This window comes from Spermophilus citellus (assembly GCF_964194105.1).
Source record: "Spermophilus citellus genome assembly, chromosome: 2".
Lineage (NCBI taxonomy): Eukaryota > Metazoa > Chordata > Mammalia > Rodentia > Sciuridae > Spermophilus > Spermophilus citellus.
Genome location: NC_138183.1, coordinates 23,045,045 through 23,072,196, shown reverse-complemented (window position 1 = coordinate 23,072,196; position 27,152 = coordinate 23,045,045). Strand labels below are relative to the sequence as shown.

The 27,152-nt window shown below is 36.0% G+C and overlaps 1 protein-coding gene and 1 long non-coding RNA gene across 6 annotated transcripts in view; one reads left to right on the top strand and one right to left on the bottom strand.

The window, feature by feature from the left end:
- LOC308642952 overlaps positions 1-27,152 on the top strand; it is a 1,001,730-nt gene that overhangs the window by 512,022 nt on the left and 462,556 nt on the right. The window lies entirely within an intron of this gene.
- The window catches only part of LPAR1 (lysophosphatidic acid receptor 1), a 146,565-nt gene that overhangs the window by 3,161 nt on the left and 116,252 nt on the right, over positions 1-27,152 (bottom strand). The window lies entirely within an intron of this gene.

Below are 27,152 nucleotides of genomic sequence, written 5' to 3'. Positions count from 1 at the left end.
CATTTTGACTAATAAACACCTTTGTACTGAAGAAGAAACTGAGGCCTAAAAAGTTTAAATACCTTGCTCAAGGCTATAGGATGGAAAGTGGCAGACAGGAGACAAATTCCAGCCTTTCTGCTCCTAGAGGATGTCCATGTTCTAGAAAATACTACCTTATTTTTCCATTTCTTGAAAATAATAGAATTAAATATTTTAAACCAAATTCTATGTTTCAATTGATCAACTTTGTTCTCTTTCTTTCCCCAATTATTCTTAATTAAGATTTTACTATAATCCTAAAGGGAATGGAGATGTAGAGTATATTTTTAATTCCATTTTTAGTTCCATTTTGTTTCTGAAGTCACTAATCATTTGAATCACAAGGAAAATGGAAGCTGAGAAATATCATTAAAATCTACCATCAGGTTACCTCAGGATCTCCAGGGGATCCTTGATTGAAACGACGTGAGCTAATGTGACTAGTGGATACCATCGTGTCCCATTACACCTCACCTAATAGGCTCCATATGGACAATCAGGCTGCCTAATGAGCAGATGGGGAACACCATGACCCAAAAGTGCAATGGAATCTTTAGACTTCAGTGGTGCTGGCCTTGGTGGATGCAGGCATACTTGGGCTGAAGTCTTGGATTTGGACTAGCCTCAAGTTATGAATATCCCAAAATGTAAACAAATGAGATTTAGTCTCTAAACAGCCCAGTTTTGAATGTGAGCTTTCTCTTTTGAACCTTTTCAGCAGGGAACTGAAAATGAAGCAAGGAGAAAAGTACCCCCACAAAGCTCTTTGTTCTGCAACACAAATGTGTATTGGTTTTAAACTGCTGTTCACTTTGAAGACGGTCCAAGGTGCTTCATTTTCTAATAAATACGATACCTTAGACTTTCCTTAGAAAAAATAATATTCCAAATATCAGGAGATAATAGCCAAAGAGCTCTTGAACTTCAATAAAAATGTTAATCAAGCATTCATTCCAAGTCCTTGAATTTCCTTTATTGAAAATCACTCAGAAAGCTAAACATAAAGGAAAAAATCAAAGGAATGCCTCTTGGGTTTCAGAAATAATGCATTATTCATTGAGAAGCCAGGAAGGGAATTTTTCTCAGGGTGGAAAATGCCAACATGGAAAATGCATGGTCCCATTATTCATTTAGTTCGAAACGAAAAACACACACAGGCCCCTCATGAATGGCAGAGCATTCTTTCACGTTTCCTTTCTCCTTACTTTTATCAAAGCTCTAATTGAGCTCAAATCCAGAGCTTGATTAAATACTAGCAATGCACAGATATATTTTAAATAGAATGATCTTTTTCTCCTTCCATAAAGAAGAGAATATTCCTAATTCTCATATATTTGCTTGAGCTGCATGAATTCATTAAAAAGTGAGAGAATGCAAATACAGTCATTTGTTGTTTCTGATTTCTTTCAGTGTTAAACCTCAAGAAGAACAGGATCTTTCCAAAGAGACCCATGGTCTTAGAAATTAGCCTATTAGGCTTGGATCCTTGCTAGATGGGATGCAGGAAGTGGAAATACCACAGTCCGACAGGAGTGAATGTGCGTGGACACTTCATTGAGGAACTCAGAAGCTTCTCCCTTCTCCCTCACTGAAAGGAACTGTTTTTAGTATTATTATTAGGCCCAACCACACTGTGTTTGAATCTTTAAGACTTAATCAAATAATTTCAGTGACTTATAGTACAGGCCTCAGAAATCAATATCAAAAACCAATCATGCAAAATTTGCCCCTCTTCTTCCTTCCCTTCTCTTTTATAGATGTGTCAAGGATCAAACTGACCAAAAGATGAAGACATATTAAACAAGGGGAGTAGGGGGCCTGAAATATTCCAAGGTGATTAGGCTCTTAAGCCACAGTGAACAAATATTCTGAAATAAATTTTGTTCATATTATGGATTTCCCTTTGAGCTTCTAAAAACAAAAATAGATCACACCCAAGCCCCTTTAATAAGAAGTAGCCAACCATCACTAAATCAGGTTACAGGACTTGAGATATCAACACACAGTCTGTAGAGTCAAGTATACACCTGTAAAACATGTCGATGAATTTAGAAAAAAAAATCCTCCATTTCAGCTCTGTAAAGGGGTGAAGTAATAGCTCCTGGCTTACCCAACAGGATATGGGGAGGATCAAACTGAGGTCCAATTTGCAAAAGCCCTCCTTGATTGCACATGTACCTGGCCACCATTACCTATTGCCACCATAAAGGCACAGGTTCAAGTGTAACACAGCTCAAGGACAGAACTTTAAAGCATGATTGAACCAGCAAGACCTGGCATTTCCAAAAAGCTCTGAGACTACACCATCCTGATTATGAGGGGACTTGCACTTGGGTGTGAGGAGGAAAACCAGAAGGAAAAGAGAGAGGGAGCAAAGGAAGCATCAGAGTCCCAGTGATCTGAGCAGTTCAAGAGTCAACACCTACCAAAATGAGGAATAAAATAACATGTACACAGTAGGAACAATGCTTTTGGCAGTTTGTATTTCCAGCACATTTCTGAGGGAGGAATTCCTACAGGCCAAGGCACAAAACCAAGGAATAGTATGCCACAGTATGAGAATAAGAGGAAGTACAAATAGTTTATGGTCATTTATTGTAATGTCGGAAGCAGAAGTGACAGAAGATAAGATATCCAAGGTCATGAAGGCCTTTTGTATCTGGCTGACAGATGAAATGTTTCCAGTCCAGCGTTGGTTCTTACTCCTAGAGGCATATAACAATAGCAGACAGTGCTTATAACAGTGCGCACCCACCCCTGCCCTGGAGGATTGTAACCTTGGTGGCCTCACCATTCAGATTTTCATTCAAGATACAACATTAGTGGCAGAGTGGAAGAAGAAAATGATCAAGATAAGGTTAAAAAAATTAGATATTTCCAAATGCTAGAAGGGAAATAATGAGAGCCTGAATGAGGGCAGCAACATGAGGAAACATGGGTATAGAAGACTAGGAAAGTTTTTAGTGAGTGCAGGATGACTTCTAGATTTTCAACTGGGGAGAAGGAGGTATGGTGGTACCTTTTGCTGAGGAAGGAAACACAAGAGAAAGCATTGACTGGTGTTTTGTTAGGGGAGGTAAGGAGAGAGTTGATGTGTGTTTTTGCAAGACGGACATCTTGATGACATCATGATGGGCTCAGGGCAGTCTGAGTGCTGGGAAACTTGTCTCTCAGAGTGCAGAACATTCCACCTGATTTGCCAGTTTTACAAGGAGCCTAGGGAGGAGGCTATTCAAAACATGCTCATGGGTTGCTCTTCCTTGAACAAGCTTCATTTCATTCTTACACATCTGTCAAAGCAATCTGGGAGGGCTGGGTGCTCACAAAAATGGAGGGAGAGGTGCTGGAATTTAGCCTCAAAAGACAGGGAGGAAAGGGGCTGTTCTGGAACAACAGGTCACAGCTGCGGACCAAGATCATATTACCACACCTTCACTCAGATCTACTAGCCCATCAGCTGAATAATGCTTACCATCTGGTTTCACAATTAAGTCTTTTTTTCCTACAATGACTTTTTCCTAACAAGTTGAACTTTGCTTCTTTGCTTACATATGGAATGCAAAAACCAAAGTTAAAGAGGAAAAATGGCCTTGCCAGAGAAGACCTTCAGGGAGAAGCCCAGAATTTTTTTTCCAAGTTTTTTGATAAGAAAATTTAAAAAGAAAATAGAAAGCATTTTCAGTGTGACTGGCAAAATTGTGTTTTTATAAAAAATTCAGACATCCCACAGATCCAAAAGAAGTCAAGGTAGATCAATTTTATACCAGCACTATGCCAATGTTAGCCTCTTCTTGGGTCCTTTCTCTCTGTTTCTTAAATGAGGATTTCAGAAGCAATCTACTTCAGAAGCTTATAGTGGGGATAAAGTGAGAAAATAAATGTTTCAATACAAAAACTGGTTTTTCTGGTGCCACTAAATTGTGTATTCCCTCAGGGTGGGCAGATTGGTGTCCCAAAATCCAATCAAATTTCAGTTCAGCTCTGTAGCTAAGTTGTTATTTGTGCTATGAAGGTACATGATAAGATAGGAAATCCTTCTACATTATGTATCTTAACCCAAGCTATGTTAGTCCACAGACCATAGATACAGAGCTTACTTCTTGGCTTAGCAGCTAAAGGGTCATTAAAATGAGACTGCATGTAATGGCTTTTGGAGATCAAAGCTTTTTCTGAAAGAACACCCTATATAATCATAAAATCTTTTTTATTGACCATTGAAAAGACAGAATTTGTTTGACTGAGATATAGTCATAGTATGCTGTTTCTTTCTTGAGACCAATTTTACTCCATCTCACTCAGTGCCCAGAACTTCCATTTCTTCCTAGCGATGATGGTGACAGCTGCAGACATGGGAAGTTCCACAACTCATTCACTGTGTGATGTGCTCTAGTGTTTCCAGGACTTGCCCCTGAGAGCAACATTCATCTTTCAGAGAAGGGCATTAACACACACCCAACTCTATAGCAGACTAGAATACTCACATTCTCTTCTCAACATTCCTGGGTGTCAGTTTGTGTCCTATCATACTGTCTTGCTCAACACAACAATTCCTTTGCTATACACAAAAGAATGTCAAAGCTGCCTTTCTCAGATACTGCCTACTCTCCTTAACATCAAGCAGTGAGTATCTCATGCGCCTATTCTCTATACTCTACCACAGACTCTCAATCTCCTACAATGGTGCACAGGAAAGTGCACATTGAGGTGACCTATGTGCTAATGCCATGTCTTACAGAAGAAAATTCTGTGTTGAACAGCCACAGAAACTACTTCTCTCCTGCAACTACCCAAGTCAAGTGAGCGATACCTTTTATCTGCCTGTTGCAACAGACTCCTAACCAATTCCTCTTCCTACAGAATGATCTTTTAAAAGCATAATTCCCTTTCCTACTTAAAATCCTCCCAAATCTTCCCATTTAAAATCTTTATGCTGGTCTATAATGCCTTATACATGACTGGCTCCTGCCAGTCTCTTGGATCCCATCTCTTTCCATTCAAAGGTGGCGCCTATGACTTTGATGAGGAGTTCATGGAGGTCAGAGTGGATATATAGCAGACCTGATAGGCAGGCCTACTACTTGTCAAGTCTCAGAATGCTGGCAAGGGTAGTACAAGAGTGGCTGCCCTGGGCTGAGCCACTGCCAACCTGTATCCCCCTGTGGATCAGAGCCTAGAGCATTGAGGATGATTGGATGAGCATTGATTCCAACATCAGTCTGGTTCATTATACTGTCACATCTGCCCAGGTCTAGATGACAACATGCTATGACCTATATCACATCTGGCTGGCTGTCCTTCTGTTGATATTCCTCACTGTCTACAAAGCCTTTGTCATGGAGTCCACCTCTGCTCGCTGGGCAGCTGGACAGCATTGCTGGATAGAGCATGGTAACAGGACAGCACCTTGGCCCTTTATATCACTGTCATCAATGTATACTTACGCTTGGTGTCCAAGGCATGGACATCATTTTCCCTGCCTCTCTCCAGGTGTTGGTAAACAGGATTTGGAGGTGGGAGGATTCATTCATTTACCAGGTTCTGGCCACATAGTCTAAGCTCATTTGTGTCCCAGGAGTTCTGTGTTTACGGTTCCTTCTGCTGGGAAGATGCTTCTGTAGCTATCTGCATCTACCTGTCACTGAATGTCACTTCTCCCAAAGGCTCCCCTTGGCTGTCCTAGCTAAGGTAGCAGCACACCATCACCACCACCAGTACAATTTCTTATTTTACTGCCTTCATATTTCTTATCTGTACTTCAAATTATCTTGTTTATTGGTTTACATGCAAGAAGAACATAACTTCATGGAAGAAGGAACATCCATATCTGTGTCTCTGACATCTAGAACAGTGCCTGGTCTAGACACTCAATATATCTTCTGCTGAATGAATTAGCAAGTCCCAGCCAACTGACTAATAGACATATCCAAAACAAGTAAGACTGATAAATGGACACAGCACTACACTGTGATTGGAAAATAAACTTAATCTACAGTGTACAGGTCTTTGAATGAATGCTACAGGGCATTCAAAGGGGCACCACGGGCAGACTTCTTTTTTACATGTGCTTTGTTAGTAAGGCATAAATGAACCTACTGTGATTAATATTGACAGATGTCAAATTGTCTAGTACTCAGTACTAGAACGCTAGGATGAGTCAGAACCTAGGAAAACATCGCCCAGTTGTGTTTCTGCTATAAGAATGGCTCAACAGAATGATGCTTCTCCCAAGAAACATGTCTCTAAACCAGACTCTCATGTTCCTAGATAGTTTGTACCACCAGACCCTAGATTCTATAGTAGCTGCCTGGAAAAATCCCTAATTCACACAACTCACCTTTGTGTTAATCCCTCAAGATTCCAAGTTCCATGCAGGTGCCTGGCCATGCTTAAGCCTCACATCCATACTGTAGCTATCAGAGGGTGGGGAGAGAATACATCCTCCAGCACATAAGATCTTACAATTTCTTAAAATACAAGTTCAGTTCTAATTATTCATCAGCATAATCGGTGTCAACCTGCAACATTAACTTTGAATATTCACAGGTTTATCCCAAGTCACGAGCACATTTTTGGCAGGAACTTAAAATTGGTGAGTTATTTTTATGTATTTATGTCTCAAATTTGTAATACTGTTTACTTAGCTCAAGAGAACACTTCTAATTTATGAAAGCATGACAGGGATAATTCTAATAATATCTAATTTTTACTCCTAGCACTGTACATTAGTCCCTTTACTTGTAGTGACAGATGTGTGAAGCTAATACTTTCTTTGCATTGTGATGTCTATTTTTTTCTCTTATAGATGGTTTGGAAAATACAGAAAAAATATGAGGAAATTTTAAAAGTCACTTATAATTATTTTTATCTAGAGATGCTTTAGTATATGATCTTTAATTTTTCATATGTTGCTTCTTTGAATTCTAACAATTGTGCCTTCTTTTCTGGTTGCATATAAAAATAATATAGAAAAGTTGAAGAATTAAATCCATACTCTCAACATAATTCTAATAATAACATTTGTATGTACTACATACAAATTTAAGAAACATATTCTTTTTCTCCATTTACAGAATTGTAATCATACTACTTATACAGTTTTATATAATAATCTTACCATAAATATTACATGAGACAATTTTTATATTATTAAATAGTATTTGCAAACACCAATTTTCCTGGCTGCATATAATTGCAATAATCTTTCTGAAAATTCTGAAGTCTAAGTATAAAGAGAAAATCCTACAAGCTTCAGGGAGTAGAGCAGGGCAGATAATAAAGTACCTACATAGGAATAAGAATCACAATGGAGTCATACTTCTTGTCTCTGACATTGAATTCCAAAACAGGGGAAAGATCTCTGCAACATTTTGAAGATCAAGCACTTTGAGCCTATAATGGTAAACCTTACACATGGCCAACTTGTTTCCAAGTATAAGGTTTTCTTATGGCGGCAGAGACACATGGTGTTTCAGTTTGGATTTGGAATGTCCCCCAAAGGCCCATGTGGTAAAGATTTGGTCCCTAGCCTGTGGCATATTGGGAGGTGGTGGGACCTTTAAGAGGGGGAAGCCTAGTGGGAGGTAATTAGGTCACTGGAGATATGTTCCCATAAGAATTGTGGCACCCTGCCCCTTCTCTTTCCTGTTGCTTGCCAGCTGCCATGAGTAAGCATCTTGCTCTACCACACACTCCCTACCATGATATGCCACCATAGGCCCAAAGACAATGGGGTCAAGTGACCATAGATTGAAACCTCCAAAACCAGGAGCAAAATAAACATTTCCTTCCTTCAAGTTTATTTATCCCAGGTATTTGTTGCAGTAACAGAAAGCTAACACACATGAGAAAAGTGCAAATACATGTCAAGAAGCAATTTCTGGACATTTCTGAAAAAAAAAAAAAGGCAGAATGGAGAGATTGGGGATAGAGTATTGGTTATATCTCTAATGTTTTTTTTTTAAGAGCAAATAAAAGCAAACAAAGCAAAACGTTAGCATGTGTTTGATTTTAATGTTTTGTAATTAGATATTATATTGCTATGAATGATTTTTTTTGAATATTTCATATTCAGCTACTGACAAACTTAGAAAATGTAATATGAAGTTAGAATCCATAATTCTTCTTTGTTTATAAAATAAGAGAACAGTACAAGAGTAAGAAGCATGTTAAAAGTCTGGTCTTGTTTGGGGACCACTGTAGATATTGATTACACCTTGAATTTTTAAAAGTATGCTTTCACTAGTATGACACTAGTAAAAATAGATATTTGATGTATAAGTCAAACCACTACAGAAAAAGAGAAAGAAGGAAAGAAGAACAAAATAGGAAAATTTACCAAAAGGCAGTAAAGGAAAAAGATACAAACAAAAGCAAAATAGCATGCATGCACATACACATAAAACAGGATGTCAAGAAGAGGCCCAAACTTGTCCCTGGGTATCATAAATGTGATGCCTTTCATTCCCTTATTAAAACACAGAGATTCTCAGGTTAGAGTAAAACTATTTGACTTTTGAACAGCTTTTTGTTTTCCCTTGAACTTCTAGTTGATTTTTCCTCTCCATTTTTGTCTTTCTGTTATATATCAAAAGGAGCACAAGGTTTGTTTCAGCAAAAGGGTGTCAAATATGTACTTTCAAATTATGAAATTTCTCCATTAAGGTATTTCTTTAAGTTCTCTGATCACCAATAAAATCAATTGATTTATAAGCCTGCTGCTCAGTTTATTTGGGAATTGTTTCTCTTTGCCTACCTAGGTGGAATTTTGTTTCTGGAAAACTATATCTTTCTCTTTTGGGGGAGAAGCTTTTCCCCTCATGTTCCAGAGTATATACATGAACATCCTTTCCAAAAAGTTTACATAAGCTCAAATTCATCTTTTCTCAGAACACTGTCTTCCAGCACCTGGTATTGCAGAGACAAAATAGACATCTTAGGTTCCTTTGTGTAAAGGCCCTGCATGATACAGTCCTCACTTCCCAATCTTCTTAAACTCTCTTCCTGCTTTCTAGATACATAGATTTTCGGTTCCTTTCAGTTTGTCACAATTCTTCCATTATAAGCCATTGTGGTATTTTTCTCTCTTCCGGGATGTTACTTCCCTGCCCCTAATCTAATTCCTACTCATACTTCACCTGTTGGTACTTCTGGGATGTCTTCCCCAATAAGTCAAAAACCACCTCCTTACATGCCCTCAGACTATATAACCCCCTGTAACATTAGTTATCATGGCAGACATTTATTTTTATTTATGATGTGATTATTTCTCTCTCATCAGACTTTTTGCTCATCTCTGTGTCTATACTGCCTAAGAAAATTTGTAGAATAGAGAAAGTTTTCTGTAATTATTTGTTGAACAAATTTTTTAAAAGGGAAAGAAAAAAATCACACATCTGGCCAGCTAACTACCTAGGTCATTAATACATTTTTTCTCCCCCACTCATACCTGAAACCCTGATATTTTTTTTCCTTTAATTTTGGGAGATGACCAATGTCACCAGGATATATCTATTTTGATGTATTGTCTTTGTTCAAAATTCTTGCTTGGCCCTTAATGGACAATTTTAACTAATGTTCCATGATTTTCTTTAAATTATGAAACTATTCTCTATTTCTTTGAGCACTTTTCTTTCCTTTATTTCTTTTAATTTCCTTTAAGACTTCTTACATGGATATTGTATATTTTAGAATGTGTGTTGAAAATTTGATTCTTAAAGTCTCTTGATTTTTCATTTGGATATTCAATGCTTTGGTTTTAACTTGGTATTCTGGGAGAGATTCTCTGGGCCTCTTTTACAGATTGAATGTTTGGTCTTTAACCATTTGGTCTTTGATCCATTTTACTACTGGATAGTGCTTTTTGTCAATATATTAGTGATGGGTAAAGGCAGACAATCAGATTTTCTGATTTTAAGGAACACTTTCTTATTCTCTAAGTGATGGTATAACATAGTAATGCATCCTAATTTAGTTAGTTTAACAACATCCTGAATCTGTGAAGTCATTAGTTAGAACTTATTTGAATTTATTTTGTGGTTCCTAAACTATGGTTCTTTCCCTTGTAAAATGTTGTTCTATCTTCAAATGTACATGGAGGCCTCCATGTTTCAGGGAATGGCTATATATTTTTCAGAAAATTTTCCTGAATAGGAAAATCTCCTTAATTTGGAAAGACAACATAACAAATTGCCACCAAAAGCCAGTTTTTCCTATATCTAAAACATTCAGTTAGGCAAATGTCCTGTGTTAGATAAGACTTTCAGAGGTTATGATTGCCTATAAATACAGAAACCAGTGTCACAAAAATGCCCATATAATAAGCAGCAGCATGACCATATAATTAGCTCCAATAGGCACCAAATTACACATCCTTTCAAGCACATACATACCACTTCCAGTGGTAGCTAAGACTCTCAGTAGTAGAATGTGACCTCTGAGGTCTCTGTAAACATACAAAACAGGAAATGCCTTAATTTGCTTTCAATAAAACCAATATGTACAGCGGTCCAACCCACGTTAAGATGGGTCATTGACTCTCCTCTTTCTCCCTGTACATGTCCTCTGATTTCTACTTAGCTGTCTTGGGGTAAAATAGTTGAGGTTAAGACTGACTCACTAGAACATTATAATCCACCAAAAATAAAAAAGTAATGCTACTCCAAGGCCTGCCAAAGGATTTTCTTGTAAGCCCTTCCTACTTTCAAATAACAGATATATTTACACCTTGTAAAACCATATATATAATATTGTGTACTTACAGAATATACATATATGTATATATATAACCAAACATAAATACACTGTATACATGACATACATAAATGTACACATAACATGAATGCATACATGCACATTAGGAATAGTCCCTCATTTTTGTAGTTTAAAAAACATGATGAGATTTTTCTTTCACATGCAGTAGGTATGAGACCCAATTCAAAAAGAGGATGCTATGTATATTCTTTACATACAAAAGAATTCACCATTCTCAAAATAGTTAAATCTGTTTTGACCCCCAAATTTAGTGAAAGACCACTATTTTTAAGAAAGCAAATTCCCCTCTGCCCTCCTTTTAAAAATAATGCATATTACATCTTACAGAAAATCAATTTTGTCAACTCCAGACCAACAATGTCTTACTTAGAAAATGATACTAAACTTATTGCATGACTGTGGTCCAGCTGTTACCAAGGTGATTTGGATAATATTTATCCCTTTAAAGGATAAATGAAATTCCCCCAGAAGCTTTCCCTAGCAAAAGTTCAACATTAACAGGAAGTTTATAATTGGTTTTGTAACATATTTAATTTTTCAGCTGTAAATTAAGACTCTTCCAAAATGACATAATTCTAAATAAGTACTGAAATCTAACTGAAAATGTTCATTGAATATAGAGGATGACAACATCCTGTGGATTTTATTCTTCATAATTCATTGGCATGGATTAACAAGATATGTATTACTCAGAAGACAAACTTTAAGGATAGAGAAATGTAATGGAAATTTCATTTGCACTTCATTTTCTTACTGTCAAAATGAAAAAAGTTTTAATCCAAAAACAAATTCAGAAAATTCTGTGAAATATTTTTGCAACCTAAAAATATTTATTATATATATATATTCCTAATTTTCAAAAGACAAGAAAAGAAGAATGGCAGAAACTGTAAATGTGATCATTGTTTTTGAAATCAGTTATGTCTCCTATGGTTGCCAAATGTCCTGAACTGATCTTCACAAAAGTACAGATTCTTGGCGGGCAGGAGGGAGGTGCAGTCTGTTCTGCTATAATATGATAGCTGTCTGCCTACAATAACTGCAATTATCAAAAATGTTTCATTTAACAGTTTTTAAAAAGAGAATCTTAAAAACAAAGGTTATAAAAATAATTATTTAATTGATAAGTGAATGTTTATGCTAGAGAATTTCAGACCCGCAATCAAACATTTTTTAACTACAACTTCAGTGATTTTTAACTACAACTGTGGATTAAAAATTGGTGGGTCAAAACTAACAAAACCACATTTAAATATATAAATAAATTCTCAGTAGTCCATAAATCCTAAGCAAAATTCAACTAATTTGTCTAAAGCCATCAAAATATACAGCAACAATTTTACTTCTGTGAATTTATCCTATAGATGTATTCACACACAATACTATGTGCATGTGCAGAATTCTCTGAAGTATTTTTTATTCAAAAAATTGGAAATAACAGACAACCACAAAGAAACGAAATAAATTACACAGCACCCATAAAGTAGAATCATACCCAACTTCAAAAGTTGAGATATTTTGTTTTTTCTGATACCAAATGATCTCCAAGATATATAATTAGGTAAAAAAATTGATATATTTGCAAAAAGTATAGTTAAGCTACCAATTATGCTTTGACAAGAGCAACAATAACAAAAGAGTATTCACACAAGATGTCCTTTTATAAGCTCCAATTGAGGCTATTAGTCAATTCATTTTAGGAATGTTTTAAACAAGAAATCATAAAAATGATACATGAAACATGTCATTTGACTTAACAAATAAATTCGTATTCATATGCCAATCCTTTGATGGAGAGCCAAGGCTTTTATTTGAACCTGGGTCTCTTGCCTGAAGTTCCATGTCATCTTCTAAGTAAAAGCCCCAGCAATTAAGCATCACATACCACTTCCAATTTGTGTTCTTCAATATGGAGTCTGTCAGCACTTAAAATTTTTGTAAAACAATTTGAGTGCAAAAGTCTTGTAGAATTTTTATGGTTTCTCCAAACTTTAACAGTTGTTTTCTCCAGTTATTTTAAAGCAACTTCGTTGGTAACTTGAATATTAATAAAACATTCATAGAAATATGTTTTCTGTTTTGAACTCACTTGTGCTAAACAATAAAACACTTAACTGGTTATATAATTATGATAGCCTGCTATAAACAATTTTAGGAGCAACTGATTCTTGGTAATTGTCAGGAGCTGAATTATTGGCCTTCAGGCTATACTGTGCTAAATTTTCATATTTTTTGATTCATCCAAATATATGAGAGTCTACTATATGTCATGTTTTATTCTAGGTACTAGGGATACAGCTATGAATCAAAGAGAAAGAACTCTCTGCTTTCATGAGTTTATGTTCTGTGAGAAATGAGAAAGACGACTAACAAAATAAATAAGCATAATGCCTTTTAGAGGGAAATAGTGTGTAGAGACTATAAGAGAGCCGGTGTAAACATAAAGAGAATGGTTGGAGGTGCTGGAAGGAATTCACACAAGATAATGGTGGCTTTGAACATGGGGAGGTGAAATCACTGATGTACTCTGACAGTAGAGCTAATTCGACTTGCTAATTGGACATTGGGGAGAAGAAGAGTCAAGAGTACCTGAAAATGACTGGGAAATGCATTTAGTGGCAAGGTCACGGATGATAGTTCAGTGGAGTTTTGAGAATAGAAGCCTGATGGGAGCAGGTTCAAGAGAAAATGGAAAAGAAAGGGGATGCTGCACATAAAGATAAATCTGAAGTAGTTTTATTATGAAGGGAAGAGAAAAGCAGCTGGGCATGAATCACTGTGTTTTACAAAGCTATGCCTAATACGTCAAGTTGGTGAAGAGAAAGTATAAATAAGTGAACACTCAGTGTATGAATACACACATGCCCTGTTGAGAGCCACAGCCGAGTTGGGATGGTGCCTAGCATTTTGCCAGTGCAATGCCTTCCTGCACCCACATGTCCTCATACATGTAGAGAATATGTTTGAAATGCTACATCATAAATTGGTTACTGCCATGGCTGAGGATTGAACTGAGAGCAATGATTTGAAATATACTTTGATTTGCATCTTTAACCACTTTAAAATTGACTGAAATATTGTAATCAAGGTCACAAGTGCCAACATTAAATTTAACAGGCCCCTATCTGAGCTGTTCAAAATTCAAAGCAATTTTAGGCTTGTTTGCTGCACAAATAGCATACTTTAATAAAGAAATAATCAACTGCAATTCTAGTAATAAAAATTACACACTCTAATTAAGTGTTCAAGACCATAAAACTGACGTTTGAAGAAACAGAGAAATTTATTTTAATTATGATCAAAGAAATCAATAACTTTTTAACAGAAGTTAGGAAGGAGAAATAACCATATATGATGAAGGAATTTACTCGAATTGATGGAAGTTACATGAAATTATTTTCCAACACATTTTAAAATATCACTAAAATTGATGCTTTTATAAGGAAATAAAAACTATAAAATTGAAATAGTAGCTTGAAAATCTGAATATAGCCTTAGAACAAAAACTAGGATTTAAATTTAAATTTAAACAAATTTCCTCACTGCCTCAAAACTCAGATGGATGTATGGATGAATTTTAGCAAAACATTAAGGAACATATGCCATGTATATGGAATTTTCATTGTTCCCAAGCATTAGCATTTTCTTAAAGTTTCTAATACAGTCTAAGAAACTAAATCTATAACAAAATGGACAAAACAAAACCCCCTCCACAAAATTACAGATTAATTTTTCTATAAATTTTGGAAGCAGGATTAGCTTAAGGAATGGAAAATTTGTTTGTTGTGTGTGGTTGTGAATTACAGGATATATGTAGCACACTGCCATTACCCCACTAAAAGCTAGCAGACACCCACTCCTAGCTTTTACCCTAAAAATCCCACTGTGGACAACAAAAACATGTCTTCAGGTTACCAAATGCTCCTGGAAGGCAGAGAGGGAAGCCCACTCCTTCTTGGGAACCATTCTATAGACTGGTCAAACTCATGAAAAAAACTTATCTATATCTATCTGAATCCAATTGTATATTAACAGAATGCTAGGATACAACCAGTGGTTTAATACCAGAAAATCTGTTCATGTAATTCACTATATCCCTAAGTCAAAAGGAATAAATTATTAAGACCAATAATTTTAGTTTTATATGGTAAAACTCATCATTTACTCACATAAAAGGAAGAAAGAAACACCACTAACAACAAATCAAAATTAATTAGAAGTACAACATTTAGTAATCTGAAAATGTGTGGAAACTAAATTTATTAGAATAAAAAATGAGAAATGAGAAATCTCTTAGTGAACAGAATATTAGAAGTATTTTATTATCATCAGGAATAAGAAAAAAAAGAACATCAGCTTTTACTAATACTCTAGTCAATAAATTAAGCCAAAAAATAGAGATGAAATATGGAAAAAATATTTTTAGATTTTCTACTTGTTACTTGAAAGGCTAAAAATACCTGGTAGCCATCCAATAAATTATTGGGAAATTATTTTAATTCAGTAAGGCAGGTATATATATATGAAATATAAAACTAAACAACTTTCTTAAAAATTAAGGTTCCATATATAGGATGATAATAATCTAGCAAAAATACATTATTCTTTCATAAAGAAAATTAGATTGTTTTAAGGAATAACCAAATAAAGAGAGTTAGGTGACATATTCTTAGATGAGAAGACTCAATATTTTAAAGAAAAAAACTATTTCACCATAAATTTGTATATTAAATGTGTGAGTGGGAAAGAGATTTGCCTTACATTAGAATATATCATCAAACCACAGTTTTAAATTAGTTTGGTATTAACAGAAGTATAAACAAAGAGATCAGTTGAATACCCTGGAGCCTAGAAATGGATCCCCACATTTAACAAAATCTAATCTCAAATGTTTTTAAAGTGGAGAAAAGAAGTGTTGTTCTATAAATTATCTTGGAATAATTTCTCTTTGGTGGAGACAGGGAAAGCAAATTTAGATTTCTATTATAAATCAATAAAAAGTAAAGGATCTGAATAAACATTTCTCAAAGGAAAATATATGAATGACCCTTTTGCTTTAAAATTAAAAAAATTATTTGTTCTAATTAGTTATACATGACAGTAGAATACATTTTGACACATCATACATAAATCGAGTATAACTTCTCATTCTTACAGTTGTACATGAATGAATAACTCTTTACGCTCACAAAAGGATGCTCAATTTCTTTAGTTCTCAGGGAAATGCAAATTAAAACCACAATGAGATATCATTACACACCCACTAGAACGGCTAAAATTAGAGTGAATCCAACAAGCAATGGTTAGGATGCAGTGCATCTGGGACGCTAACCACTGCTGGTGAGAACACAACGTGATAAGAGTCCTTATACTTCAGAAAACACTTTGAACATTTCTTAAAAAGTTAAACATTCTTAAACCACAAAACTCAGTCAATCCAGTCCTAAATATTTATCCAAGAGAAAAGAAAGTTATAAATAATAGGTAAAACAGAATCCCCTCCAAAAGTATAGAGTAATTCTTTTCAAAGGGAGCAGTACTGGCTTTAGGGATAGACAATGGTGCTTGTGGTTGTTCTATGAATGGACGTGTTCACACAGGAACATGCCTGAATGTTCACTGTAGTTTTATTGAAACAACCCAGAAGTTAATAAACAGATGTACAGATTAGTAGTAATTCTAGAAAATAAAATATTATTTGGCAATAAACAAAAACTATTGATATGCAAAAATATGGTTGATCTTGACATAATTATGCTGCATTAAAAATGCTATAGTATGTATGTATGGGTCCATTTATATAAGATTTTAGAAACTGTGAACTAATCAAAAGTGACAACAAGTAGATCACTGGTTGCCTTGGTCAGGAATTCCGGTGATGGAAATCACCCAGGCACTGCAGGTTGTCTTCCTTTGGTCATTATTTATTTATTTATTTTTTAATGAGCTCTTATGCTTCAGGGTCTGCCCCACCCTAAGTCTTAATTTTAGACTATCTGATTTGTAAAAGAACTTGAGGTAAGAGCAAGTTAATAATCAGTTTAAAAAGTCTTTTATTTTACTGCACCTCAGGCAGAGGGGAACAATTTCTAAAGAGGAGTGGGCTACCACAGCCTTTTAGGCCACTCCAGCATTCTACCTAGGTCGATTTCCTTCATTTGCCATTAGATGCCAGACATTAAAAAAGCATTTGCTTTCAGTTTAGACTGGAGGGAGAAATGGACTTTCTACTTTAACCCAGGTATATAATGTCAGTGAAGAAATTCAAGTCTAATTTGTAATTAATCTTTTTACCATAAACAATATTGATCTCTGCTGATACTTTGTAGGGCCCTAACTGTTTTTCAAAAACATCACTGATACTTTACTTTTAATCAATTTTTGTTTTTCAGATACCCACTATTTCTTCAAGTCTCTTGAAGCCTTTCGATTTTTTAATTCTGCTAAGTTTAGAGGTGTGATTATATGTCAAATGCATTTTTACATTATATCCTTTATAATGACTAGTTAAATTTATTAGGGATATTTAAAAGGCATCTCAGAATGTGAAATTTAATTTCTTACTCTGCTTACTCAGTTACAACTTATTTTGCACTTAGGTACTTGATTTTTTTTTTAATTCCTCATCATGTTCCATGATAATAATCTGGAAAGTAACCTTACTTAAGTAGGTAAGAAAAACAAAGAATTAACAAAAATTGTAAATTAAGATGGGACCCAGAGTGGGTAAATCAAAAACTTCTTGAGTTAAGTATTGCATGAACCTATAACAAATACATAATATATTTAAATATGGCTTAAATTTAAGGGGAAGAGAATTCAATAGTTTGTATTTGAATAGAACCTGCATTTCCAACAGCGCCCAGCTGATGCTCATGTTCCTGGTCCATTTAAAACACTTCTGGTAGAAGACTAGCATGAGCCAATGGAACTTCCTGCAATATAATAGAGCTGCTCTATGTCACCACTGCCAACTAGGCCGAAGTAGCTAGCAAACCCTTGAAATACAATGACTGCAACTGAGAATCTGATATTTTAAATTTCCTTAACTTAAAAATTTTAAAATTTAAAGATGTTTAGCAGGACTCCTGGCCTCTGCCCACTACTAGGTGCTAATAGTACCCATAGTCATGAAAATCAAAAATGTCTCCAAACATTGCCAAATGTTCTCCTGGGGTCAAAACCAGTGATGTAGACAATGCTTTTATATAAAAAGTGATATGAGATGAACATCTTAAAAATAATATGAGTATCTGCATTAATTTTCTATTGCTTCCATAACATGCAGAACAAGACAAGTTTATTGTCTTATAGTTCTAGAAGCCAGAAGTTCAACATGTATCTCACTGGGTTAAAACCAATGTATTGGCAGAATTGGGTTTCTTTTTGGAGGTAATGGGGAAGAATATTTTTTCTTGACTTCTCCAGTTTCCAGAAACTATCACATTCCATGGCTGATAAACCCTTTCTCTGCCTCTAAAGCCAACAAGCCAGCATCCTCTGCCTATCTAAGATCCTTAATTATCTCTGCAATGTCCCTTCTGCCTTCTAAGGCAATGTTTTCTCAGGTCCTAGGGACAAGGATGCAGGTATCTTTTGTGTGTCATTTTTCTCACTACTACAATATTAAGGTAAAAATTTGAAGCAATAAATAATTTTCCACCTAAAATAATTCAAGATGTAGTTTTCCTCCTCAAAGTCCTAGAGAGATGTGACTTTATTCTATGCTACAAATACTTCCCTACCTGAGAACAATTTATAGCAATTTCCATTCACACATAAATTTGACTAAGAATCAAGTTTTTCTATTTTTAAATGTCAGTGTTCTCAGGCATTGCTCCTAGTATAAAAATGACATTTTAGGACCCAACAAATGAGAAAATATCATTCATTTGTGAATCTTTAGATGTTTCTAAGGATTCAAGAATTCCACCTATATTATTTTTAAACTACTTTTTAAACATTTTCTTTAATTTTTCTATTTTCCTTAAAAGTAAAGAGTGTAGTTTGTTATCTAGATTCTTACATTTAGAATTTATCCAAATTTCCCTGTATTTTTTAGATTTTTGCTCATATATGCTCAGGGCTGGGTGTCTTAAGTAACAGGAATTTACTGACAAAGTTAGCTGAATCAATTATAGTCCCCCCAATTTTTAACCAAATTCTTTCTTTAAAGAATCTGCTTCTATAAACTGCTCTTTACACTAAAAGCCTATATATTCTCAAGCATTTCTTAAAGAGATGAAGGATAATGATGAAATAAATCCAGATGGCATTTATACTTTGGGTTTCTTTTCCTTTTAGAGTCTGAAGTGTAAGATTCAACTAACTGTCCTCAAAAGCCCATTCTCCCAAGCTTGGGAAGTTAAGCTGTAGGGATGACAAGAGGCGATTGGGAGGAAGGTAGAAGAGGAAGTGGTGGCCCAAGGATGGCGGACCTGCTGACTCACCTTCCCACAGCAGCAAGAGTGGCAAACCCAAACCATGGCATTCATTTAACTCTTCTTCCTCAGTCCTAAAGACACAAGGATTTCCCCTGGTTGAAGCCCATGGTGGCAGCAAAATGGTAGAGAGGGAGAAGAGAGAAGGGGGTTGGGGGAGGGAGGGGGAAGGGAAGGAGGGAGAGAGAGAGAAAAGAGTATGTTTCAATTTTGTCCATAGAAAACTATGAGGGGTAGAAACACAGGGCCTAGGAATCCTTTCTGCTGAAACAAAGCCACTAACTAAATGCATCTGCTTCTATTATGGACACTTAAAGGTTCCCAAACCCTAAAATAAGTTCCTGAGTAAGACTTCCACTCTCCCTTCTCATCTCAGCTAAATATAAATACAAATCCCAGAAAAAAAAAAAAAAAAACACAAGGGCAACCAAAGAGAACTCTGATAGGTTAAAAGAGGAAGGTGAACTGGAACCTCTAGACTAGAGGAATACCACAATGATAGAGCGTAACCACAGAAGACAACCCAGGACCAGTGTTTCCAGATCCTCAACCTAGCAACAGCAGGCAGCCCAGGTACATGCAGCACAAACAGGAGTCCCACTGCTAGCCAGTAGGACTAGCAAGAGGAATGGATCATGAGCTCTGCTGACAGTAAGTGGCCAGGGAAAGCATTCTCCCTACTTAGAGGGCCTAAGAATTTTCTCCCAATGAGACATAGCAGGTGGCTGAAAGCCCCAGCAAAGGGATCCTGCCACAGATAAAGGTTCTGGGAAGTGCTATCCTTGAGGGTGGGGGCCAGCTCAACAAATGCCTGTCTCTTAATAACCTATTTTGTCTTCCCCCTTCCCTCACCAGAGGTGTCAGGAAGCACTTCCCAGGGAATCTGTTCACCCCTACCCCAGGTAGCATCAACAGGGAACAATAGGAGCCCTAGCAGCCCCAGATAAATCTAGCAGATCAAAACACAACCCTAAAAGCTCTGAATATCTATTTCAGGTTCTGTATATTATATGACTAAATGTACAACCAAAATTTGTCCAGAACCAGAAGAGTCTCTCTGACTCTAACTAGGGCCACAGGTTATCACTTTCTGGACTTCAACTTTGTCATCTCTGAAGTAGGAATGGTTGGAGAGGTGGGTGTAAATGATAACCTGGGCCATTTCCAGTGCTAGTTCTATAATTATGGATCTCCAGTTTTGCCATCCGTCTTTGAGATTCAGATATCTCTAAAAGTACACTGCAAACTATTTTTAAAAGTCCACAATATAAAATATAAAGAGGATGTTGTATAGCACAATCAAAGCTTTCATGGATTCCAAAGTAGGAAAAAAAGAGAAAGAAGAGGAAGACACTTCAAATGTATTATAGACCCACTGGAGCATGGGCCATTTATGCCTAGAGGGATTATTCATTTTTTTCTATCACTGGTAGGAAAGGGAAGTACCTAAGACAGAGTCAAATATTGCTGCTATTCACTTAGCATCACCTTAGATCAACCTACATCAAATCTCTGCAACTAAAGGAATGACATGAAAATTGACAAATATAATCAATTAACTATGGTATGCCAACTCAAGACACTTTCTCTCTTCCCTCCACTTACCATGTCACCCTAAGTCAAGTCTGCCTAGAGTATCCAAAAACATTTTACCTTTGCAAATTAGTAGGTCATATATAGATGGTACGGCACATAGGACAAAAAGATGCACTAGAAATGAAAATGCACCTTCATAAGTAAGCCAATCCCCAAAAACCAAAGGCCAAATGTTTTCTCTGATAAGTGGATGCTGATCCATAATGTGGGAGCGGGGGGAGGGGAAGAATGAAGGAACTTTGGATTGGGCAAAGGGGAGGGAGAAAAAGGGAGAGGCACGGGGATAAGAAAGATGATAAAATAAGACTGGACATTATAACCTTAGATACATGTATGATTGCACAAATGAAATCTCAAATGGGATAGCCACCTTCCTTCCCCAAATTAACACATTGGGTACAATCAGAGAAATGAAAAGTTGTGTTCCATTTGTATACAATGAATTGAAATGCAAACTGCTGTCATGTATGACTAATTAGAACAAATAAAAAAATATATCTTCATAAATAATATGAGCACCTTCACTTTACCAAAAAGGTAAAAAGTCACCCATGCTATTATTAGTAATGTATAGGGATTAAAATGACTCTATGTATCTCCTTTGATCTCTGAGTTCTTTGGCAAGAAGGAACCATTTCTCCTAATCAGAAGCAGATGAAATCACTTAGGAATGCAGTCTCAAACAATGGTTAAAAGCTTGAATTTGATGTCAGGTGCACCTGAGTGAAAACCCTCCAGTTTGTGTGCTTGCTGGCTGAGTTTGCTGGCTTAATGTCCTGGGCCTCAGTTTCTTCATTTGTAAAAAGGATATGGCAATACCTACTTTTCAGGATTGCCATAGAACCAAATAAAAGTTATAGACCTCAAGTACTTGGTATCTGATAAGCATTCTGCAGTAGCTATCATAATCCTGGAGCATGCTTTTCATCAGAAACTTTGTTGTCAGAAATAGTGATAGTTGTGCATTCAAGAAGTCAGATTAGTGAGGGTTGTGGCATGAAATTTCCTCAAGTTCTAAAGACAAGATAGATGCTTTTGAAGCCAAAATTGTCCTGTGCTTATGTTTGGGACTCTAGGATCAATCCTAGGACTACCAGGCTGATCCGTTCTCTGCCTTCTGTCTTGGAAGAACATCAGCCCTCCCATCCTCACTATAATGTGCTCCTTCAATCAGCATTAAGAGTCTACTTCTCTATTTGTATACTGTAACTGAGATATGGCAATTTTCTTTAAAAAGCTTACTGCAATCTATGTGTTTTTCCTTTAAAGAAAACTTCTGATTAAAGACATATAGTCATTAAGAATCATTAATCATAATTTTAACCTGTGCCAGAAATGCAAGTTTATCATTTCCTTTTTTAACATCAACAAACATGGCCACCTCAAAAATTATCTAATACAAGTACACATTCCAATCATTCTGTGGCAGAGTTTTTCATATTTAAATATTTTTCTTGGGCTTAACTTTCACATTCAGGAAAATAAAGTGCTTTGACAGCAACAAAACTACTGGAATTGACAACTAGTTATCAAAGTATTTTTAAAACAATTTTCTTCTGGCCCTCTTCTAGGACAAAGTAAAAATGCATTTCTATATAAAATAGATGAATATATTCAGCAAATAGAACAAGTGACACATATATAATATGAATATATGAATTATATCTTATATATAAGACCAAAGTTTCTATAGTGGTAACTTAAGGGTCAACTGAAGGATAAAGAACATTCTTAAAACTTATGACATAAAGAAATACGTCATTGAGGCAAATTGAATTCAGATATTTTAATTTTATACTTTGAAAAATTCTAAAATTAGGAATTAAATAATTTCTATGAATGCTTATGTATTTTCTAGTATTACAGTGTACTTACCTATCCATAAAAATTAATGTTTTAGAAACACTAACAATTATGTTGATCAAATCATTTTAACAAAGAGGAAAAAAGGATAGAACCCTATCTGAAAAGGAATTAAATCTTACTAAGAACATGATGGCAATGTCATGAACTAACATACTGTTCCATGATTACTGAACCATCAAGGAAGGGGTAGACAGGCAACAGGACTAACAGATGTGTAGACAGCAACCCATTAGTGATTCACTAGGGACTTGGCCAGTCCTGAGCCACTGGTAGCTCTAATCCTCTGGGCCCTGCAGAATAACATCTCCGGTAGATATAGAAGGAAGACAAAGGACTAAGATATAGGACTAAGATATAGATAAAGACAAAGATATAGAATGGGGCAAATGATCACCTCAGTCAAAACTAACAGGTTATCTGTAACAGGACAGACTGACCCCAGATTTCACCAAGATACATTAGAGATCAGGGTTCAGTAAAGCACCACCTGGAAGAGTCCACAGAAAATGTCTTCATCGACTAATTCCATATTTTCTCCTGCCATTTGTGTGTCCAAAGATAAGAGCTCAGATAAAGGATTCATTATTTTCCCTGCATGATAGAATTCTAGATGATTATTATACTTCTTTAACTTTCAAAAGTTTCCAATTTATCTATTCTGATATTACCTTTACAATGGAAGAAAATAAATATTCTCAATACAGAAAATAAAGCAGAACAAGAAGAAATACAGAAAGTGAAAGGAAAGCTTACTATTCAAAGAATATTTTATATTTTGATTTAAATCAGTTTATTACGAACCAAAAAAATTATTTTTAACACACACACACACACACACACACACACACACACGAATAGTAACCTAAAAGAATAGGTTAAGAATCACTAATAATAGTTTATTATTCATGTGTGTTTTAAAAATAAGTCCTTTTTGGTTTGAAATAAACTGATACAAATCAAAATCTAAAATATTCTTTGAATAGCAAGCCATCTTTTCACTCTTAGTAATTCTTTTTGTTTTGCTTTAAAATAAAACGTATTTTAGCAACTGCATTGAATAGCATGAATAGTCTCTGAGAGAGGGATTCATTGGGTAGTGGGGTTAACTAGAAACAGTGAAGAATGCCTTTTCCTCTGTGGACCAAAATCTCCCTTACAACCTTGGATTCCTAAGGTTGCTGGGAAGCCCATAGCCTGGCAAGAACCATTCTGGAGGAACTTGCAGGTGTGCCCAGAATCTCTTCAGACAGGTGGTGTGCCCACATACAGCAAAAGTTCAAGGCAATTTTTACTTTCTATTTCTGAAGGGACAAGAGAACTACTGACCACACACCATGTGGTAACAACTTGTGTGTTCCTGACACCTTCCTGTACCTTCCTTATATCCTTATGACCTTCTGTTGAGATTGGAATTAAACAAGGGCTAGGTTTGGCTTTGTTTGAAGGAACATCCATAAAGCAGAAAGGCTAGGGAGACTATGTCCATCTAAAGAAGACCTAACAGGTAGAACCCCTGATTGATGGAGGATGGGGAGAGATTGATGAAAAGTCTGTGGAGGGGAGAAGGAAAGCCCAAGAGCAATGTAGCAACAAAGGCATAAATCACTGCTCTCAAATACTCAATAACAGAAAATGGAAAGAAAAACACAACTTCTTTCCAAATATTCCCTACTCTTGACCACCCAGTATGCCAGGTCTCTTTGCTATGACCCTTTTCCATCACAAAGGTGTCTAGAACTTCAATCATAGAGCACTGGAGCTTGGGAATTTGAACATTGCTAGGATTCTCCAACCCTCAAAGGCAATTCTTACTTCTTTACGCAAGTCGATATCTGTTCCTGAACCCAGAAATAGAACATAAAACTCTGAAAAACTCTTATCTTTTAAAGACGTTTTAAAAAAGATTTACTAAGAGCAAAGACTTTTTTTTTGCTAACTATGGAGTTCTCATTTTATTTTCTTTTTTGAAAAGGAGAAAAGGGAAACTTGAACAAGCTTCTCTTCTTACAATAAAACCCATCTTTAGACATTCATCATTCAGAAAACACTGAAATTTTATTAATGGAGCTAGAGTTTGGATAGTCAGGCTTTTGTCAACTATAGAAGCTAGCTTAATCTGAATTTGAATCGACTATTAAAAATACTCATAAGTCTCTTACTGAAGACAATATCTCAATACCATTTTTTTCTTTCTATTCTTCCAACTATGGGCATTGAGAAGGGCTCTTTCTTCTTCATTCTCTAGATAAGAAAGGTCCCTTCAAGTTCACAGGGTGCTAATCTTGCCTGCCTCTCTTGGAATTATTCTAGTTGGTGAATGGGCTAACCTCAGCTGGACTGAGCAACTGGTCAATCAGGAAAAGGAAAGATGTTCAGCCTCAGAAAATTCTGGTACAGGAAGGAGGCTGACGGACATGAGTAAGGAGTCCATGGCAGACATTCATCATTTACTCTTCAGCACAGCATAAAAGTAGGCTCATCTGTGCTGTTTCCTAGATGAGAAACCAAAAAAGGAAATCAATCCACTTGTCAAGCTACTATTCAAACTGAAGTCTGTGTTCAAATCTAGATCATCCCATTATATACTTTGACCTAGAAATTAATCTGACATATAATAGGTGCCCTCTACCTATGTATGTGTATATTCATCTTTATAGTGACCTATGCATTAACTATCTATCTATCTATCTATTTTTATGAAACTGAAGTGTTGAACTCTTTGACTCTGAAGGTACCAGGACCACAATGCATGGAAAAAAACGACATTTAGAGCAGCTGACAGATTAAGTACGGGTTTTGTTCCCCTACCTTAATCTTGCACTGCCTAGGTGACCTAGTTGAATTTCAACCCCACTCTAATCTTATTTATCTTTGAAGACCATTTGCCTACAGGCTGAAAGTTACTCTTCAGGTGAGGTAGTTGAAACTGGCTGGCTCTAAGATGGCTGCCAGAGAGAACACCACCCTCTGACTTCATTATAATCTCATCTACATGATAAATGACACACACCCTAGTGAGATGACAGCTGATAGGAAAAAAACATAATTGAGGAAAAAAGGGCATTCAAATTCCCCCCAAATTTCCTCCCATTCCCAGAAAATATTCTTCTCCTTTATTAGTTGATCCCTCCCCATTTCTTTTACCCTGTATCTATAACCTACTGACCCTCAGTGGGTTGATTTGTGAGTTTATCTCCCACTTCTCATATTTTTGGCTAAGAATAAAAGTCCGCTTCTCTGATCAATCAGTTCTCACTCTTGTGATTGGTTCCACAATTCCAAGTGAAAAAAGTTTGGGATCAAAAATTGGTAAGTTCCCAAAGATAGTATTTATAACTTTCACACCTGCCCTGGAACCAAATCAGAAAGGTTTCATTTCTAAGAGAAATAAAAATCAGCACCAGCCTGTTGTTGCACACACATATATATTTGATTCTAAAAGTCTCTTGGGTCAAAATATTGATGAAAGATATTATGTATATATTAATCTCTATTTTAATAAATATATTAATTTTTAGCTTTAGCTATTACAAAACTGTTATAATCATTATAGACCAGCAGATAAGCATATAATATGCCCAAGGAACAATAAGCCCATTTTGAATGGAACAAAGTAAGAGAAATAGAATTATGGGAAATAAGACTGAAGGATAGGCTGCAATGATTTGAAAGGATGAGAATATCAGCTCTCCCTAGACAGTAGAGATTCACTTACATTTCTACATAGGAAAAGGGAAGTAACTATTTTGCAGGATGCAGAAGGATGAGATAATGAAAGTGGAGAGAATGGCTAAGAAGTTTAACTGGATACAGGCTTGTTCCTCCACAATAAGGCTGAGTGTTATTAGATTATATTAAGTCACCTCCAAGGTTGAGAAGTCCCATGCTCTTGATTCCTTTCCAATAAGGATGCCAGGGCTTCAAAAGTCATCTCTTCCCAGGAGAAAGCAAGCTCCATACCTGAGAACCAACAATCTCCCAGGCCTTGCTTGATTCTGACTATGTTCCCCAGTACCTGCTTATATAGCTGCCTCCCTAAGTTTTAACTATTTGGCACTGTGGACACAAATATCTTTAATAAATGTATTATACAAACTTTTAGGTCAGTCCTAGTTACGAGAATGACTCATGGTTTCTTTCTTTCCCAGAGTGGCAGTCTTATCAAGAGAGGCAGAACACTGATCCATGGAAGATGCCTAGTTAAGCATGCACAGAGAAGACCTCTCTAATTCCTTTCTTCATTAACATCTCAGAGGTGGGGGGGAAACCTTATTTTATTTTGCTTTCTGAGATGGTACTTCTGGGTTTCACTTCTCCTTAAAAACCCCCCAATGTTTTAGTTCTCAAGCTAATTCCATTCTCAAAAGTGGAATCTATCCTTAGTTCTATCCTTGGTTTGCACAGGAACTTGAGGGAAACAGATCCCACAAGTTGAAAATTCAAAGCAAAAAGACAGAA